Source organism: Pistacia vera, unplaced genomic scaffold (assembly GCF_008641045.1).
Source record: "Pistacia vera cultivar Batoury unplaced genomic scaffold, PisVer_v2 Contig271, whole genome shotgun sequence".
Classification (NCBI taxonomy): domain Eukaryota; kingdom Viridiplantae; phylum Streptophyta; class Magnoliopsida; order Sapindales; family Anacardiaceae; genus Pistacia; species Pistacia vera.
The window spans coordinates 341,026-362,281 of NW_022196081.1; the positions used below are offsets into that span (position 1 = coordinate 341,026).

Consider the following 21,256-nt stretch of genomic DNA (forward strand, 5'->3'; position numbering starts at 1 on the left):
TATGAAATAAAAGGAAAAGAAAACTACAAACTCTTAACTTCTCCATGAATTGCACCACGTAAGTTGCTTTAGCTTCGTTCCCGACAGGATTAGTTTCGTCTTTTTATGCAATTCACTGACGTCTGTTAGCTCAAGGGATTAAATCCAGAGCAAATAATATCTAACAACTTTTGCTTGGTTGCAGTTAGATTTGCTGACTTCTTAATTCTCTCCATCATTCTCGGTAAACAAGCTCAAGGGTTTAGGGCTTATCAGAAACGGAGCAGGAATACCAGGTATGAATCATTGAAACAAACCCAGCTGCTCCATTCACTTCACTTCATTCCTCTTCCTTCAATTTCTTTTTTCCATTCTCAAAAAGACGTTGTTTTCAATCCGATACGATCGCCAAATAATGTTGCCAAGATGTAGCCGAGCACTCAGCTCACTAAAATACATAACACATAGAAACCATTTTCATGGTTCTGCTGCAGCTGTGGCACAAGCTCCTACTCCCACCAAACAACCGGTATTCTAATTTACAGCTTTTCCATCTGTGTGTAGTTTAGATTTATATGTGATTTCTTTTTTTTTTTTTTTTTTAAAATATTTGGGCAGGTAAATTTGGATAAATTGTTTTGGTCTAAGCCTTGTTCCTTGGCTGTGCCCCTGGATTCCCCCGCAGAATTGAGGAGCCACATTATCAGGGCATTAAGCGTTTTATTCTCAAGCTCATGTTGTTTTATAGTAAACAAAGCAAGTCTATTCGAGGCGCAAATGTGATATATCGGCGAGTCGTCATGCAGGTTGATAAACCTGCCATATATTAATATGATGGTCAGTTCTTTCTCGTTTTAGTTTTCATGGTTCTATTGATTCTTCACTCTAGAATCTATGAACTTTACTAGAGATCATATTAATAGTGTAGTTTTCCGTAGTAAATAGATTATAATATAGGAACTGTGGGAATGGTAATAGCAGTAGAAATGATCATTGATTCTGAAAGTTCTTATCTTCTTCTAATTTGATATCCAATGAACACATGCTATGCTGTAAGGCAAAGTTGTGAAATAATCTGTGTCAATTTAGGTAGTGAGGTTTGATACATGCTATTTGAGTTATTTTATTGTATCTCCACATTCATATAGTGGTAATAAATCAAACCATTGTCTTTCTTGTGCAATATTTTACTTGGAGAAAACCTTTAGAATGACATTCTCACTGCTTGTACTACATATGTGGTTTGTTCTGCGTTACTTAAAAGAACAGAGTAAGGAAGGCGTTGAGCTTGGTCAATATCTGTATGAGATCTACAATCATGACTTGGAGCTGAGAGTATCCAAAGCTGAGGTCTGTGCTCATTTTGCTTATATGAGCCCCAATTAATTTGGGGATAAATCTCATATATACTTTGCATCTATGACCTTTATTCTCTTCCTAGTTAAACCTTTTTTCCCCCCAATCCTTTGTAACTGGAAAAATTATCAGTCTTAAAGAGATGCCTAAATTCCTAATGTGTTCATAGCTGGCCTAGGAGAATATTGAAGGCCAATCAAATTATCTTGAACATATGTCTGATTTCTCTTTTTTGGGATATGTTTGAAAATTATATAAATTCATTAAGATATAATCAAAATCCTCATGTTGTTTGCTGAAAAATGCTTAGCATCAATTAGTTCTTAAAAGATAAGACCATAGATAATCAGTTCTTATGTGTGCTGTTTTACAACTAGACCCCAAAACTTATTTTAGGTTTCCATCTCTCATCTCATCCATCAGTGTGCTGGCAATATTTGGACTACAGGCGTAGCTAGCTATGAAGCAGTTTTATATATAAAGAGCATGTGCAATGCTTCATCATCATTAGCTTTCTATTATACTACAAATGCATTGTAATTAATTGTCTACTTTTTCAACTATTGCTTACAAATTTTTGTAATGCACGTTAACTTATTGTTGTCAAAATGGATGAAGGAGTTGGAGAAAATATTCTACGGAAATATTGTTGCTTATGATGCTGCCATGCTTCCAGAGGCTAAACAGGATGAGCTACAAAATGTAATATGGAGGTAAACCATTTTATAAAAGTCAGTCTTGGCATTGCATTTGACATGAAGGGGACTATCAGTGCTCATATCTTACTATTTCATTGTCATGGGAGAAATATTTGTGGGTAGATTTTTTGTGATTACTAACTCTCTAATTTATTGTAGTCTGGTGTTCATAATTTAGGCAGTGACTGTAAGAGTCGGGAGTCCTTGGGTGAGGTAGGCACTTTTGCCTGGGCAAAGTTTTTTTTGGATATTTACCTTTTAAAACGATATGCACTGGAGTTGTTTGTGCTCCAGGAATATCTTTTCTGATGATGGTACTTCGAAGCTAGATGATGCTGCATTACGGGCAGTTCAGGCATGTATTCATCTTTGCTTTTGTCGCTATGTTTGTCATCCTTGCTGGATGCAAGGTCTCCATTAATTTTAGTTATGTGATAGATATAACAGATAAAATAATGAATCTCCTGGCTAGGATCTAAATAAATGACATTTTTGGAATATAATACATCAATCCTCCATTACAAAGAGATAAATGTTTCTTTCCAGCAATGAAGGAAAGTTCGTCATGGTCACTGCTATTTGATGGGGTGCAGTGAACCATCAGCTCACTTATGTAGCTGTTGTCTTTCCGTACTAAACAGCATACTTTGTTAATCATTGTGGTACACATCCCGCAATACAGAGAGGGTTACTGAAAATGCCATCTTTCTATCTTTATGTGTGCGGATCAAATTCTATCTGCAAATTATTCCACCTTCTCTGTGATAATTCTAAGATTTTATTGAGCCTTTTCTCTCCTAAAGCCATATAATTACTGTTAACTTTTTCATCTCTACAGGCTATGACAAGGTATGTCCGTCGGGAAGTCAGTTGCCTGTCTTTAACTGGCAAGTCAACATTCCTCTTTTCTCTGATATGATTTGATGCATATATGCTGTGTATCTCTTAGGATAAATTTTTTGTTCTGCAGTTAAATTAAGTGTGTTGCCCAGCTAATTTAATTGACAAAATGCTCTCACCGTCTTTTGCATTTCAGTAACCTGTTAATGGTTGTTCTTATAGTTTTCTGGTGAGCACTAGTAATTTCAATATTTAATTTGCTACTGTCTGAACTGCTGAAAAAGTTGTCCTTGGTATATTTATTTAACAATTTGAGAGTTCACTGGGCAGGCAAAGAAGCTATGTTTTCTGGGAATTTCATGTTCACCCCATTAGAGACTACAGCATCCGGTCCATTGAGAAAGTAAAATGGCTAAGAATCCATTAATGCATAATGGAGATCATGTTGAAAGCATTCTCGCAGAAGGAGAAAGGGATCGTAGTCTCTTCTGTTCGAAGTTGTTGATTGCTTACTGTTATGCCTGGGAAATCAAGGGCTGACGTGGAGTCACATGACGAAACTTGGCCTGCTCCCGTCAGAACGGTAAGCGCACGTCAGGCCTGCCAAGCGCCCTGGAGCTCCCACGTGTCCGCTTCTCTGCTCCAAATTGCGTAAAATCAGCTTGGGAAATGGGCAATGGGACGTAAAGCCAGATTATGTCCTGACATTCACACCAACCCAAGGATTTAATGATGATTACACGCATTCAACTTGATATAAAAAGAGGAAGACCCCTTCATTAAGGGGATTCGACCATTTTACATTTGAACTCTCTCTCTAAAAGCTTTGTATTTACTTTTCCAATCATTTTGTAAGTTAGTCCGCTTTAGCGACCTGACCCACCATATTAATACAAATCAGTGGACGTAGGACTTGCTACATTAGCATCCGAACCACTTTAAAAGCTCTCATTGCATTTATTTCATATTCACAATCCATATTCACGTGTGCTTCTTAACCAATCAACGTTGTGCACGTGTCGATTAGTTGGTGTCAAAATCGCGCATCAACACTTACAACACTTGAATTCTATAATAAGGTAGAAGAATGGTGCATTTAGTAATGTTATTTATTTCAGATTATAGTAGTTAACTGAAACAATGTCCAATACTCTGTTTCATTATTCTTTTTTTTTTTTTTTTTTCTTTTTGTACTCATTTTTTTGGAGAACATTATGGTCATTGTTTCCTCTTAGATTAAATTCTTGGCAGTGAGAGTGGCTGAATAGTGTACTCATGCAACATTTGATAAATGTATGGGCTGAATTATATAAACATATAATAAAATCATCTAACTAATAATGTCATTTTAATTATATAAACAAAAAAAATTTCTTACAACTTGTTGATACGTGATTTTGACACCAACCAAACGCACGTGTGAAATGCTAAGCAGGCCCAGAAGACACATGTGAATGTAAAAAAAATGAAAGTAAACGCATTGGGAAAAAGCATTTAAAGTGGTTCGGATACTAAGGAAGCAAGTCCTACGTCCACTGATTTTTGTATTAATGATAGAGGTCAGGTCGCTTTAGCGGACTAACTTATAAATGATTATACAAGAGAGAGGATGTTATATATTCTTGAGAAAGAGTAGCTAATCCTCAAAATGAGAGTAGAACCCTCAATTTATAGTGGGATGGATTAAGATTATGATTACTAAATCTGTGAGTTGGTGAGATTATCCATACAAATCTTCCTTTACGTCCCATTGCCCACCTTCCAGAGTGATTTACGTGATTTGGTGCAGGAATTCGAACATGTGGAAGCTTTCTAGCTCCTGGCTGGTCTGGCGCGCACCCACTGCACTGACAGGAGCATGTTGCTCATTTCCTCACGTGACTCGGCTGCGGGTGTACCCATGCTCTGACTTTTGCACGCTGACTGAACCTTACGTCAACCTTGCATTCTTTAGGCATAACAGAAGTCTCCCAGTTTTTAAGGTTTGAGGATTGAACCTTGGAAACTATAATTCATGTCGCGACTGGATGCTTTTGGGAAATTCTGGTGATTCTGACCTGTTTGAAAAGAGGTCGGGGTAGCACTTTTTGAGAACATAACCTCGCATGGTCATCGCTTGTTAAGGGTGAGCGGCCTGACCTCATCAGGCGTTACCTATTGTACTTTCGATATGGATGCATTTAATGAAATAGCCTCTGCTCTGACAGGCGTGTCTTGTGTGTAATAAGTGTCAACCAGGCGCATTAAATGCATGGTATGCTGACACGATACCCTTTATCAAAACATTAAATGCATGACATGCTGAAACGACACCTCTTATCAGAGCATTAAATGCAGATTAGGGCGCAATTAATGCTGAGGGAGAGAGTGCTGTCGCTTGATTTTTTCAACGGAAAAGGATGAAGGTTTTGTTTTCTTTAATCGTGACGGTCACTCTTCCTCACTGATCTGCGACACGTGGTCGTGATCAATGGTGAGACATTTTTCTGCCCAAACGTCATTTTAATTTTGAGAAAACCAAGCGTCGTTTCCTTCGCTATAAAAACTCAGATCCATCTTAGGCAATGTCACCACACTCGTCTTTTTCAGAGAGAGAAAGAGACTTTCGCAAGCTTGGAATCTTTGCCTTCCAAACTAGCGTGTTTCTGATATTTGAAGCAGAAGGTGCCATTTTCGTATTCTGAGAGGTAAGAATCGTTCTCTGCTTTTGTTTTCTTATTCCCCGTGGTTGGTAAATGGCGTTAGTCTACCGGTAGTTGATCGGAGACGAGACGCTCATGTCGGGTTTGAGCCATGAATGGCGGCTCGAATCATTCTGTTAGGGTTTTCTCTGGGATTTAGAGAGTTTGTTTCCTTCCGCGTCATCGTACGGAATAGCGTACGATGGCTAAATGACCCCCCTGCTTGTCGCTTTTGCAGACCAGTAGAATGGGCCGATTTGTCAATCTATCAACAATCACCCAAATAGCATTAAATTCTCTCTAAACTCTAGGGAGGCCTACAATAAAATCCATCGAGATACTCTTCCATTTCCACTCAGGAATACTAAGTGGTTGAAGCAATCCTGATGGCCTTTGGTGTTCTGCTTTCACTTGTTGACATACCAGGCATTTAGCTACAAACTCTGCAATAAAATTCTTCATACCTGGCCACCAATAGCCTTTCTTTAGGTCTTGATACATCTTGGTTGCTCCAGGATGAGTAGTGTAGGGTGTGTCATGAGCCTCCGTAAGAATTCTCTCTCTCAACTCCTTATCTTGAGGAATACACAACCGATTCCTGAAACGGAGAACACCATCTACCAGATGGAACTCTAGTCTCTCATTCTCATGCACTTTCTACAATAACTTCTAACACCACTCATCAACGCCTTGATTTTTTTTCTGATTTCGTCCAGTAAGGTAGACTGAATCTCTAACCTGGCAATCCCTCCTTGAATCACTTCAATCTGTTCTTTACACAACTCATGTATTAACTCTCTCTGTCTTGTGAGTCGGGATAAATAAGCTTTTCTACTCAATGCATCGGCTACTACATTAGCTTTCCCTGGCTGATATTTAAGCTCACACTCACACTCATAATCTTTAACTAGCTCTAACCACCTTCTCTGCCTCATATTCAACTCCTTCTGAGTAAAGAAATACTTCAAACTCTTATGGTCGGTGTAGATATTACTCTTTGCACCATAAAGGTAATACCTCCAAATTTTCAAAGCAAAGACTACCGCTGCCAACTCTAAATCATGCGTAGGGTATCTTGTCTCGTACTCTTTCAATTGACGAGAAGCATAAGCTATCACCCTACCTAACTGCATTAATACAACACCAAGTCCCTGCAGTGAGGCATATGTAAAAACATCATAATCTACACCCTCATATGGCAACATTAAAACATGAGCTGATGTCAACTTTTTATTTAACTCGTGAAAACTCTTTTCACAAGCAGTTGACCATATAAAAGGAATTCTCTGCTTGGTAAGAGCTGTCAATGGCTTAGCCAACTAGGCAAACTCTGCCACGAATCGCCGGTAGTAGCCTGCTAGTCCCAAGATGCTTCTCACTTCTTTTACTGTTTTCGGCCTTTGCCACTCAAGGATTGCCTCCACCTTTCTCGGGTCCACTGAAATCCCTTCGCTAGAAACAGTATGGCCCATAAATAATACTTGATTCAACCAGAATTCACACTTGGAAAACTTAGCATACAACTTCTTTTCTCTCAATCGTTGTAGCAGCATTCTTAAATGCTCCTCATGCTTTTCTCTCGACTTAGAGTAAACTAAGATATCATCAATGAAAACCACGATGAATTGATCCAAGCAATCGTGAAATATCTGGTTCATCAAGTCCATAAAAACCGTTGGGGCATTCGTTAACCCGAAATGCATCATTACAAATTCATAATGCCCATACCTTATACGAAAAGCGGTCTTAACTATATCTTGCTCAGCCACTCTCACTTGATGGTACCCTGACCTCAAATCAATTTTCAAGAACACTGCCGCTCTCTTTAATTGATCAAACAAATCATCTATCCGAGGTAGCAGGTACTTATTTTTCATTGTCACCTTATTCAGCTCTCTGTAATCTATACACATCCGTAAAGATCCATTTTTCTTCTTCACAAAAAGAATTGGAGCTCCCCAGGGAGAATGACTTGGTCGGATAAAACCTTTATCTAAAAGTTGTTGGAGTTGTTTGTTTAATTCCTGAAGCTCCGCTGGGGCCATTCGATAAGGGGCTCTCGATATTGGTGCTGTTTCGGGTGCTAGTTTAATACTGAACTCAATCTCTGTCTCTGGAAGTAAACCCGGTAACTCTTCCAGAAATACACCCAGAAATTCTCGAACTACAGGCACCCTCTGAATTTCTGATTGAAGAACATCACCACTCTGCATTACATGTGCAATATATTCTGAACACCCCTTTCTCAGCATCTTTCTAGCTTTCAAGCTACTGATCAACATACTCAATTGATGGCCCTCTCTGACACTAAACTTATCACCACTATCAAGATTAAATCTTGCTTTCTTCTTCCGACAGTCAATTTCTACTCCATACTTCCCTAGGAATCCATACCCAAAATCATGTCGAAATCAGACATATCAAAGACTATTAAATCAACTAACAACTCTCTTCCATGAATCACTACGGACTTTCCTGGAAGCATCTCACAGGTCAAAACACTAACCCCATCAGGTAACTCTATCCTAATGGGTTGGTCTACCACGACAGATTTCAGACCTAATCTTTCTATCATCCCATGAGATATAAAAGAATGCGTGGCTCCAGAATCAATTAAAACATAAAGAGGAACTGCAAGAAAGAATAACTGACCAGTTACAGCTGATGGACTGGCCTCTACCTCACCCTGTGCCATGGTAAACACCCTGGCATTCGTACCTCTAGAAACCTGTGCTGCTGGTGGAGGAGGAGCTTTACAATATTTCATTAGGTGCCCTGGCTGGCGACACCTATAGCAAACATTCGGACCGAACTCTTTTAGACATTCCCCCAAATGATTCTTCCCACACTTAGGGCACGGAGTGACTCCAGCAATTCTAGGCCGCTTACTCTGCCAATCGCCCCTATTCTTCTTTGGTTGGAACCTCTTTTTGTTCCTCATGTCTTTACTTCTCCCAACCTCAACTCTTTCTTTCTATGGAGCAGGGGGCGGTTCATTTTGTACTATCATGGATGGCCCTTCCGAACTCATCTTGTTCACATAAATATCTACTCTCAAAGCCCGCTCTAATGCTTCAATATAGGTATGAGGGGGCTCTGCTCCTATCATAACATCACGGGCTATTTTCGACCTCAACCCGAGAACAAATTTCTCTCTTCTCAACTCGGGAGTACTCACTATCCCGGGTGCAAACCTCGTAAGGGAGTTGAATCTAACTGAATACTCCTTCACTGTACTCATCCCTTGCTTCAGATTAATAAACTCTTGTATTTTCTTATGAACCCGGTCAACCATTCGATACTCGGCCTCAAATACTCTTCTAAAATCTCCCAAAGTCATAGTTGCTGTGTCATGAGTCTCTTCCATTAATTCCCACCAAATTCGGGCATCACCCCGAAATAAGAAACTAGCATAGCTGATCCTCTCTCTATCATTCATGGGAAACAAGGCCACCGCCCGCTCAACGGACTTAAACCACTCTTCTGCTTCTAACGGGTCCCTAGTACCCCTAAACTCTGGATGCTGGTGCTGACTTGCAAGCCCCTGAATCGGATCAACTCAATTCTGTATTGTCTGAGGTACCGGCCCTTCTCGCTCTTGTCTTATGGGCGGTACTCTACTAGGGGTCTCGGTTCTCTCCGGTACAACTCTCCCCTGACTCCCTGCTAACACCTGCTGTACAATGATTCGAATCCTTGTCTTATCAAGGGTAAGGGGAGTTTGTTCCGGCGGGTTAGAGGATTCTCCCTCATTTATCACACTCTTACCCTTCTTTTATTACTACGTCTCATCTACAAAACAACCATTCTCATAAGGAAATAATTTAAGTTATAGTGGTCGGATAAGACACGTCGTAGCGGCGAGAATGACACACTGTCCCATCCCAAAATCACTGCTCTGATACCAAAAATGTAACAACTTCTTTCTACTATCATATTCATAAAATATATTAATAAAAAGACAAGTATATTTATCAAAATGGTAGGGCCCAAAAATTTTCTTTATTTAATAATACATTCTTTACATAGTACAGCATCATTTGTACAAAAAGATTCTCAAAAACAGTGGACAGTGCAGCCAAGTCTCCTCGCTTGCTGACGTCCATCCGACCACGTCCTCACCTATGTCCTGTAAAACATAAAAAACAACGGGGTGAGCACAAAGATGCTCAGTAAGTAAATCTTCTACTCTATAGTCCCCATATATTACTCTTCAATTCTTTTCGTACTCTTGTCACTTTCTTCAATTCAGTCTCTCTTGTTCTTTCTTTACTTCTAGCTCTCACTATTCTTTTCTTTCTTTCTATTCTCATCACCCATGGAGAATATCATAACCATGCATGGATGAGACACTAAAGCATAACAATGCATTTTCTCTCTTTTCTTTTCTTTCTATTCTTCTCTTATTCTTATTCTTATTCTTATTCTTCGCCGATCGGTCTTGGTCGATGCATGGATTTGGAACCCTTGACCATGTCAGTGTACTCTCTCTCGTGTATAGCCCTCATCCGCATGTATTCTCACGGCTATACAAATTCTTTTTCTCATTCTTATTCTGCTCTCTCATGGCAGAGACCGCTCTCTTATGACGGTTACATGCGGATAATTTTTACACTCACGGGCTCCCCATCGCACAACCTATTCTCTTTTCTCTTCTGTAGCACTTATTATTCATTTTATTCTCTAGTGCTAATTCTTTCTTTCTCTTTATTATAAGAGAATTAGTTCTTTTCTTTATCTCTATTCTTAGAGTGTTTCTTTCTCATTTCTCATATTTCTTTCTTATGTGATTACTCAAATAAACATATGCATATGGATGGCTCATGCCTGAAATCTTTCTTATATGCATTCATGAAATGCAAATATGATATGTTGCATAAAGTAAGGTTCTCTACTTCNTAATCTTCATAAGAGTAGAGGACTGCTTGCTCAGAACACACATCATCATTGCCTCAAAGGAAGACCAACGAAGAAGGGCTCACAAAAGCATCTTCACAGCATCTTCACAAGAGCAACAACCAAACTTCCTCACAAGAGCATCTTCACAGGAGCAACAACCAAACTTCCTTACAAGAGCATCTTCAAAAGAGTAACAACCAAACTTCTTCACAAGATCAAACAACCAACTTCTGTATCAAAACATTACTAAACTAACTTCACTAGTCATAAGAAAATTATTCACAAGCACAACAGCCACACTTCTTCTTAAGGACAAACAAACAACTTCTGTACTAGAGCAAATGACACCAGAATATTGCTGAACAAATTTCACCAGTCTCAATCATACTCACAGGTCTGTTAGAACAGACTGCAGTACCACATCTATCTTTTACTTCTCCACAGGATACCAGCCAGAAATCAACATTTTCACCAGTCATCAGAGACAACCAATATAAGTCAGCCACAGAAAACAACATTTTCACCAGTCATCAGAGACAACTAATATAAGTCAGCCACCACAGAAATCAACATTTTCACCAGTCATTAGAGACAACCAATATAAGTCAGCCAGAGATCATCATTTTCATCAGTCATCAGAAAACAACCAATATAAGAGCAGAAGTTAAAAACACATCCATAACCTTTTAACTGCCAATTTTAGTAGTTGAAAGAGAAAATTTTGATACACTGGTATTCTGAGGACATGCTCCAACTGTAAGTTTGGTTTTGAAATGTTCAAATTTAGTAATGGACAAAGACTTGGTAAACACATCAGCTTTTTAGTGATCAGTAGGAACATAGAGTACTTTAAGATGTTGAGCAACAACTTGTTCCCTGACATAGTGGACATCCAGTTCAATGTGCTTTGTTCTAACATGAAAAACTGGATTGGAAGCTAGGGACCCTGCACTTTGATTATCACACCAAATAACAGGTATCTCATTGAGTGTTAGACCAATTTCAGAAAACAAATGCGAAACCAAGCTATTTCAGTTGCCCCTTGGGCAAGTGCTCTGTATTTAGCTTCTGTAGAAGATAGAGACACTACCTTTTGCTTCATAGAGCTGCACTGTAACAGATTAGGACCAATAAACAAATAGCAACCACTTGTGGACCTTTTATCTGTTAGAGTCATGAAAGTGACTTTATTTTGATGATAAAAATACCCCATGTGTGATTAAATTGAAGTATATTGAGACAATTAAAGAATTTATGAATTTATTTACGAAAATCGCTTCCTAATATTTTTCTTATGAATTTAACGTGTTTGGAATGATTTTGGAAAGTATATGAGTTGATATTAGGTTGTGGTTTATGGATTAAGGGTGATTTTGTCTCATTTATGTTGTTGAGGGGGTAAAATGTCATGTTTTAGGGGGTTGATTTTGTCACTTTGCAATTATGCAGGGACGCAAGTGATATTTTACAAATTATTCTATAAAAGAAATGAAATTTTGTGTGAACCAGGGGGTTATTCATCCATCATTTTCCAGTGACTCTTCACTTTTTTCGATCAAGCTCCGGCGACCCTTCATCTCCTTTTTCGACGATGTTTCGGCTTCCCCTTGCTCTGGTCACCATCATCCCTTCATCACCATCGTGAAACACGCACGCCACCGTGAGCTTCATCTTCCCACCGCGACATTTAGTCTTCCCGGCTAGATTTGGCCGTTTTTTGACAACGTTTCAGCTCCCCAAGAGTCGATCTCCCTTCCCCACGGTCGGATCTACACTTCCCTAGCTTCAGCCGCCGCGAAAACCGTCGGAATCTGCCAAATCGCCGCTGCGCCTCTTCATCTTCCAGGCCAGATCTTGCTCATTTCTGACGACTTCCCACCTCCCCAGGACCTGATCTGAACTCCCCATCACTAGAGCTTTCCATCGGTACCTTCGGATCCCATTTCCGCCATTGTTTTCTGGAAGACCCGTCGAAAAATTAACGTTTTTCGACGAGTACGGCTGTCCGTGGGTCGTTTTCGCCCCTTCTTCGCATCATATCGCTATCAGTTACCTCCACTCCGCAATGGCCAGCTTCATTTCCACCGTTTCGGCCTCCGTAATCATCACCATGAGCGGCTAAGTTCCCAGTTGTCTGTTACGGCATAGGCGAGATCGAGATTGACTCCACGACTATCCTCATCAGCTCTCGACTAGTTGGATGAGCCCGATTATAGGACATTTGGTAGTATTGTGCTTCGGATTATATTTGTTTTTGTTTCATGTTTGATTTCGATACTTTAATATGATTTGATTATAATTTGTGATGAATATTGTTGTCCATTATGATTTAATGTTTTCATAGAACTTGCTGAATGATAAACGTTGGTTTGAAATAATTAAATGATGAATATTGCTTTTCATTACTTCGCATCGATTGTAATTGAGTTCTGTTTGGATTTAATTTAATTTCTACTATTGTTGCGTTTATTGTGAAGTTGGTTGATTGGATATTACTTGTTGACAAATTATATTTGTTAATCGCGTACCAACTAGTGGTATTACCTTGTAGCGTTTATCGGTGTTCAATGATAGTCTTTAACCAATCGAACTTGAGTGATTGGGTGAGACAGGATAGATTATACCTAGAGTGTCAGGAAGCAATTTCATTGATTTACCTTGCCTTGTAGGTTTAGGGGATCGTAGAGGGTGGAGAAGAATTGTGTGAGTCGGTCTCGTGTCGAACCAAAACCATAACAGCAACATTTTTATTATAAAGTCTTTATTTGTTTTAATTTCACTATTTCATTATCTGGATTTAGTCTATTTAGTTTCATTAATCAATTGCCAATTTCATTTCCACTACTTAAAATACATTAGGTTGTTAGTCTTTCTCCCTGTGGATTCGACCTTGCTTACCGCTAACTACGGTATTTAGGTTTAATTTTGTGACTGTGACGACCGGTTTAACAGAATTTTGGCGTCGTTGCCGTGTAGCAATGTGCTTTTGACTTTGTGTGTTTGGGTAGTCATTAGTTTTTATTCTAGGTTTATTTTAGTCTTTGTTGTTTTGTTTGTGTTATTTTCTTTGTAGTGATTACTTTGTTTGGGTGAATTGTTTAATTTTTGTGTTCCGTTTAGTTTCTCTCTTTGCATTGTTAGTTAATTATTTTCTTTTTAGGTTGTTTGCGTAATTTCATTTTTACTTTGTTTTATTTTCATTTTCATTTTCATTGGAATAGTTTCATTTGTGTTTGTTTTGCAGGAAAATTGCAATTGGGAAAACACTTCAGCGTGTCGTGAGCATTGAAGATCCTGCACGTCCCGATTGTGAAATTCTCTTAACCTGTGATTTTTTTTTTTTTTTTTATTCCTAGGATTTAATTTTTGTCCTTAGTATTAAATTCTGTTAGGTTGCATTGATAAATTTAGTTTTGATTAAACATTTTGTCGTGGGAAATTTCATTAAGTATAGTTTCGTTAGATTTTAGATTTGTTTTTGTTTCGTGTGCTTAGTAAAATTTGTTTCTTAGGTTTTGCATTTAGTTAATTTTCTTTGACATTGTTGCTGCGTTGCTTGTTGAGCCTTTTGTGTGTTTGGTTGGTGAATGCAAACTAGAAGGTCTTTTAATGAAGAGTTATTACCTTTGAATCTTGAGATTGAACGCACTTGTAAGAAGAATAGAAAACAAGCACGTAGGATGGCTAACCAGGATGAACCCGCACATGTGCCCCTTAGCCAACATTTCGCACCCACCACCTACACTTCAGCCTCATGTATCCATATCCCCAATGTCCAGACACAATACTATGAGATCAAAACTAGTGTCATCCAATTGTTGCCAAATTATTATGGGAATTTAAATGAGGAGCCATACAAACACTTAGATAAATTTTTAGAGGTTTGCTCCATAGTTAGACTTCAACATGTGAATGAAGATGTCGTGTGCTTAATTTTGTTCCTATTTTCACTTAAGGATCGAGCCAAACAGTGGCTCAATTCTTTGGCAGCAGGGTCCATTATCTCTTGGACTCAAATGCAAGAAGGATTCCTAAAAAAGTATTATCTCATTGGTAAAACCAACAGCATACGATGAGCCATTGCTAGTTTTGCTCAACTTGATGGCGAGGAATTTTATGAGAGTTGGCAACGTTTGAAGGAAATGCTTAGGAAGTGTCCCCATCACACAGTCCCTAGGTGACAATTAGTTCGTAGTTTCTATGACGGACTGACTGAGAGGCATAGGAATATGGTAGACGCCTCTTGTGGAGGAACATTTATGCACAAGCACGAGAATGAGTTATGGCAACTCTTCGAGACCTTAAGTGAAAATTCAATGCATCACATTTCTGCGTCTAGAATGCCTATCTCAGGGCAGCCATCCAAGAAGGGTGGCGTGTATGAGGTGTCACGGTTAGATGATATTAGTTCCAAGTTAGAGGTGTTGGCCCACCAATTTGACCAGTTTGTATCTATACAAGGGCAACCCTCTACACAATCATCTCAGAAGGCGAACTAGGATGTTTTTTCCATGCACTCCACTCTTGACCATCCGGTTGAGGAACCTGCCCCTGACTCTTTTGAGGAGCAAGTGCAAGTTGCACAAGGCTTCCAGAGACGGAACGATCCGTACTCGAACACATACAATCCTGGGTGTCTATAAAAGAAAAAGTGTAGATTGAATAAGTGTGTTATTTTATTATTTCATTCTTCATTTGAAAAAGAGAGAAAACCTCCAGCCTCAAAACTCTCCCACGCCACTTTTACTGTTCCATTGAAAACAAATACTTTTTGTTTTTCCTTCTTGATTTCTTAAGGCCAAGGAGGATCTAGCAAATCCTTCCTTGGTTCTTGTTGATTGTCTTCGTGTGGACCTCTACGGTTCGATCCTATACTTGGATCGATAGCAAACACGTTCAGAGACAATATTGGTGGAGCCTCCAAACGTGGGTATAGTTTCTTAAACCTTGAACCGATTTTTGCAGATTTGATTATTTTATATAAACTGTGATTTTTGTACCCGGATCTTAGTTCTAAGGAACGATCCATAGAGTTTATGTTTTTGTTTTTGTTTTCCGCTGCGTAACTGGGTCGTTTACTAACAAGAAGGTCTTGTAACGAAGAGTTATTACCTTTGAGTTTTGAAATTAAACGCACTTGTAAGAGGAATAGAAAACAAGCACGTAGGATGGCTGGCCAGGATAAACCCGCACATGTGCCCCTTAGCCAACATTTCGCACCCACCACCTACACTTCAGCCTCATGTATCCGTATCCCCAATGTCCAGACACAACACTATGAGATCAAAACTAGTGTCATCCAATTGCTGCCAATTTATTATGGGAATTTAAATGAGGAGCCATACAAACACTTAGATGAATTTTTAGAGGCTTGCTCCACAGTTACACTTCAAAATGTGAATGAAGATGTTGTGCGCTTAATTTTATTCCCATTCTCACTTAAGGATCGAGCCAAACAGTGGCTCAATTCTTTGGCAACAGGGTCCATTATCTCTTGGGCCCAAATGCAATAAGGATTCCTAAAAAAGTATTATCCCATTGGTAAAACCAATAGCATAAGACAAGCCATCACTAGTTTCACTCAACTAGATGGCGAGAAATTTTATGAGAGCTAGGAACGTTTGAAGGAAATGCTTTGGAAGTGTCCCCATCATGCAGTCCCTAGGTGGCAATTAGTTTGTAGTTTTTATGACAGACTGATCGAGAGGCATAGGAATATGGTAGATGCCTCTTGTGGAGTAACATTTATGCACAAGAACGAGAATGAGTTATGGCAACTCTTCGAGACCTTAAGTGAAAATTCAATTCACCAAATTTATGCGTCTAGAATGCCTATCTTAGGGCAACCATCTAGGAAGGGTGGTGTGTATGAGGTGTCACGATTAGATGACAATAGTTCCAAGTTAGAGGTGTTGGCCCATCGGTTTGACAAGTTTGCATGTATACAAGGGCAACCCTCTACACAACCATCTCATAATAGGGCGAACCAGGATGTTTTTGCCATGCACTCCATTCTTGACCATCCAATTGAGGAACCCGCCCCTGACCCTTTTGAGGAGCAAGTGCAGGTTACACAAGGCTTCCAGAGACGGAGCGACCTGTACTTAAACACGTACAATCCTAGGTGGCGTAACCACCCTAATTTTTCATGGAAGCCACAACCACCTCAGAATGTCCCCAATAATATGTCATACAGGAACAATCCTTCCAATCAGCAAGACAATTATAGGGAGCAACCTTCAATCCAACCTAGGATCCCACCTCCCGTTCAACAGCCCACTCTAGTGCCTAGTTCACTAGAATCAATGATGGCTCAAATGCTCCAAACCATGCAGGAACAAAAAGCCGACATGAATGCTAGGTTCCAAGATTTAGAGTAGAATACCCAACTTCTACATTCCCATTCCCAATCCATTAGTAAGCTAGAGACCCAGATTGGTCAAATAGTCGAAGTAGTCAATAGGAAGGAACAAGGCCAATTGCCTAGTCAAGTCATAGGTAACCCAAGTGGTTCTTCTCAACAGAGAGGGTTTTCCGAACAAGCTAAGGCCGTGATGACTCTTCGGAGCGGCCGAGAGCTAATTAGGCCTAAGTGGGAAGTAAAAGTCCAAGGTAGAGAAGAGGAAAGTCTAGGTAGGGACAAGCCAAAGAGAGTGAGAGTGAGCCACTTGTAGAGTCAAGTGTTCAAAGACCGGGAAAGGAAAAAGTTGGGGAGAATGAACCATCCCCTGCATCGTACATACCGAGAGCACCATTTCCTCAGTGCTTAGAGCCCCCAAATGTTCCCACTACTAGGAAAAGCGCTAGTATGGATGAAATGATTGAGTTGTTTAAGCAGGTGCAGATTAACATTCCACTCTTAGATGCCATTAAGCAAGTACCTTCTTATACCAAATTCCTCAAAGACTTGTGCACGCAAAAGAGGCGAATGAAATCTCACACATCCAAGACTGTACATTTACCAGAAAATGTAAGTGTGATTGTCTCAAACCACCTTCCCCTGAAGTTAAAGGATCTTGAAGCTCCTATTATTTCTTGTGTGATAGATAATGTCACGATTGATAAAGCACTCTTAGACTTAGGGGCGAGCGTGAACTTATTACCCACTTTCGTGTATGAATAGTTTAACTTAGGTGAACTCAAGTCTATTGAAGTCATCCAATAGTTAGCTGACCGATCGGTCAAAATGCCTAGGGGCCTAATTGAGGACATGTTAGTTAAGGTTGAGGAACTATATTTTCTGCTGGATTTTCTTGTCTTAGACATGGAGTATATGAGCAGTGAAAGGATGCCACCAATTATTTTAGGAAGACCTTTTGTAGTAACGGCAAATGCTTGCATTAACTGTAGATCAGGAGAGATGGAAGTGTCTTTTGGGAATAGGAAACTGAGATTTAATGTGTTTAATGCTGGTTTAGGACCAATGCGTGAGGACAATAACGAGTGTTTCATGGTTGATGCTATTGACAGTCTAGTGGAGGCTCATGCCCCATAGATGTTATGTGATTATGCAATTTACACTCTTATGAATCTATTTGTTGAGGAGATATGTAGCTTGAGTGTCATGTCTGAGATTCAGGAGGTTAGTACGTATATGGCTAGGTCGCCCACTCAAGAGCGTCGACCTGGGAACATCAAGTATGAACCCTTACCACCTTTGTCTAAGACAACACAACCAAGGTCAATTGAGTCTCTACCAGTCTTAGAGTTGAAGGCCTTGCCTAATACTCTAAAGTATGTTTTCCTAGGACCCAACAAGACCTTACCTGTGATCATTGCCGCCAACTTAAATAGTGAGCAAGAGGAGATATTAGTGGCAATCTTGACAGCACATAAGGAAGCAATCGGTTGGTCGGTAGCCGATTTGCGAGGGATTAGCCCTTCTTTGTGCATGCATCGTATATTTTGTGAAAAGAATGCTAAACCGGTGCATGAAGCTCAAAGAAGGTTAAACCCGAACATGAAGGAGGTGGTGAAGAAAGAGGTGATCAAATGGCTTGATGTGGGTATCATCTACCCTATATCCGACAACCAATGGGTGAGTCCAACCCATGTTGTACCTAAGAAGAATGGTCTCACCATTGTTGAAAATGAAAAAGGTGAGCGAATTCCTACCCGTACTCCCACAGGATGGAGAGTTTGCATTGACTATAGGAAGCTCAACCTAGCTACTAGGAAGGATTATTTCCCGCTCCCATTTATTGACCAAATCCTAGAAAAACTTATAGGGCAGGCTTTCTATTGTTTTCTAGATGGCTATTCTGGATATAACCAAGTACTAGTTGCCCCCGAAGACCAGGAAAGACCACGTTCACATATCCTTTTGGTATGTTTGCCTTTCGTCGCATGCCCTTTGGGTTATGCAATGCACCAGCAACGTTTCAAAGGTGCATGTTATCGATATTTTCTGACATGGTGGGTCAATTCTTTGAAGTCTTCATGGATGATTTTTTTGTGTTTGATACATCTTTTGATGATTGTCTCGAAAAACTTGAGTTGGTGTTGAAACGATGTAAAGAGACAAATCTTGTTCTTAGTTGGGAAAAGAGCCATTTCATGGTTCAAGAGGGAATTATCTTAGGTCATGTAGTTTCCAAGAAGGGGATAGCAATGGATAAGGCAAAGGTGGGGTTGATTTCTCAACTGCCACCGCCTTCGTTGGTCAAACAAATTAGATCTTTCCTAGGCCATTCAGGATTTTATAAGCGTTTCATCCAAAATTTTAGCAAGATCTCTAAGCCTTTATGTGATTTGCTTGCTAAAGATGTGCCATTTGTTTTTGATGACTCTTGTATGATTGCCTTTACCATTTTGAAGGAAGTGTTGACCACAGCACCCATCATGCAACCTCTTGATTGGAACCTACCTTTTGAAGTGATGTGTATCTATTATGCAAGCAAGACCCTCTCCGATGCTCAATGTAATTACACCATTACCGAGAAAGAGTTGCTTGCAGTAGTGTTCTCCCTTGATAAGTTCAGGTCTTATCTTCTTGGTTCTAGGATTGTTGTCTTTACAGACCACGTTGTAGTTAGGTATTTGTTAGACAAGAAAGACACTAAACCTAGACTAATTCGATGGATTTTGTTGTTGCAAGAGTTTGATCTAGAAATCAAAGATAAAAAGGGTAATGATAATGTGGTCGCCGACCACTTATCTAGACTCTTTACAAAGTATGTCCCTGGTCAATGTTTGAATGACTCTTTCTTGGATGAGCAACTATTTGCAATATCCCAATCCAAAGCACCTTGGTATGCCCATATAGTCAATTTCCTAGTCGTAGGACAATTACCATTCGGGTGGACCAAAACTTAGAAAGATCATTTCTTTGCAACCATTAAGCATTATTTTTGGGAAGACCCGGACCTTTTCAGAGTGTGTGTAGGCTAGATTGTTAGGAGATGCGTTCCCGACCACGAGTTTAGTAGTGTACTTTCATTTTGTCATTCTTATGCTTGTGGTGGTCATTATAGTGGCAAGAGGATCGCTTTAAAGGTTCTCCAATGTGGTTTTTATTGGCCCACTCTTTTTCGTGATGCATTCTTTTATTGTCGTGCTTGTACTTCATGTCAAAAAGTAGGGAATATTGGTAGACGAGATATGATGCCCCTGAATCCTATTTTGATTCTAGAAGTGTTTGATATGTGGGGTATTGATTTCATGGGTCCATTTCCCTCATTTTTTGGCTTTGAATATATCTTGCTTGTAGTGGATTATGTGTCTAAACGGGAAAATTTCACCAATAGGCACTTTGGCTCACTATTGAAAAAGTACTCAATCACCCATCGAGTTGCCACACCTTATCACCCTCAAACTAGTGAACAAGTGGAATGTGTTAATAGGGAAATTAAGACTATCTTAGAGAAAATGGTACGGCCCAACCATAAGGATTGGTCAGGGCATCTGAATGATGCACTTTGAGTCTATCGAACCGCATATCGTACCCCTATTGGCATGTCCCCTTTTCGGTTAGTTTTTGGGAAAGCATGCCATTTACCTGTAGAACTTGAACATAGAGCATATTGGGCCATAAAGAAATTCAATTTTGATATGACCACGGCCGGTGACCATAGGAAACTCCAATTTTCGGAGTTAGTTGAGCTAAGACATGAAGCTTATGAGAACTCTCGCATCTCTAAAGAGAAGACTAAAGCTTTTCACAATAAACACATTATTAGGAAGTTATTCTCTCCTAATCAAAAAGTGTGGCTCTTTAACTCTAAGCTTCGCCTCTTTCCGGGGAAGCTTCGGTCACGATGGGATAGCCCTTTTATTGTTCTTAATGTTTTCCCTCACGGAGCTGTTCAAATCCAAACCCAAAAGGGGACAAGTTTTTAAGGTGAATGGCCAAAGACTTAAACCTTATGTCGATGGCATTAATGATGGAGAGGTGATTGAGAAGTGTGCTTTCTTAGAACCACATTAGCCATTTCAGTGTACTGAGTATGGCTGAAGACTTTAAACTTAGCGCTTGTGGGAGGCAACCCACCTTTGTAAATATGTTTTTACTGCTTTTATGTTTTTGTTGTTATTGTCTTTGTAGGGATTGTCATGTTTGGAAACTCATTAACTAGTCCAAGGCTACGCTTATGCATGCTCCACAAACTCCGTTGGTGACAGCCCCACCATTGTTCCTTAGGTTGTATCTCTCCACCTTATATGTTGTTATTGTTAGATTTCTTGTTTCTTAAATATGTTGGACGATTTTAATGTTATTGATCATATTGCCATTTGAGATCATTTGATGCTAAGTTGGGGAGGATGTTTGTAGTTGTGGGTCATTGAGGACAATGACATTTTAAG

The 21,256-nt window shown here is 39.6% G+C and overlaps 1 non-coding gene and 2 pseudogenes across 1 annotated transcript; 2 read left to right on the forward strand and 1 right to left on the reverse strand.

The window, feature by feature from the left end:
* Positions 1 to 394: 394 nt before the first annotated feature.
* On the forward strand, positions 395 to 3,280 carry LOC116133613 (annotated as a pseudogene).
* Positions 3,281 to 16,005: 12,725 nt separating this feature from the next.
* On the reverse strand, positions 16,006 to 16,112 carry LOC116133646. The gene has a single exon (XR_004128592.1). It is a non-coding gene; the product is annotated as a small nucleolar RNA R71 (small nucleolar RNA).
* Positions 16,113 to 17,261: 1,149 nt separating this feature from the next.
* On the forward strand, positions 17,262 to 17,948 carry LOC116133615 (annotated as a pseudogene).
* The last annotated feature ends 3,308 nt before the right edge of the window (positions 17,949 to 21,256 follow it).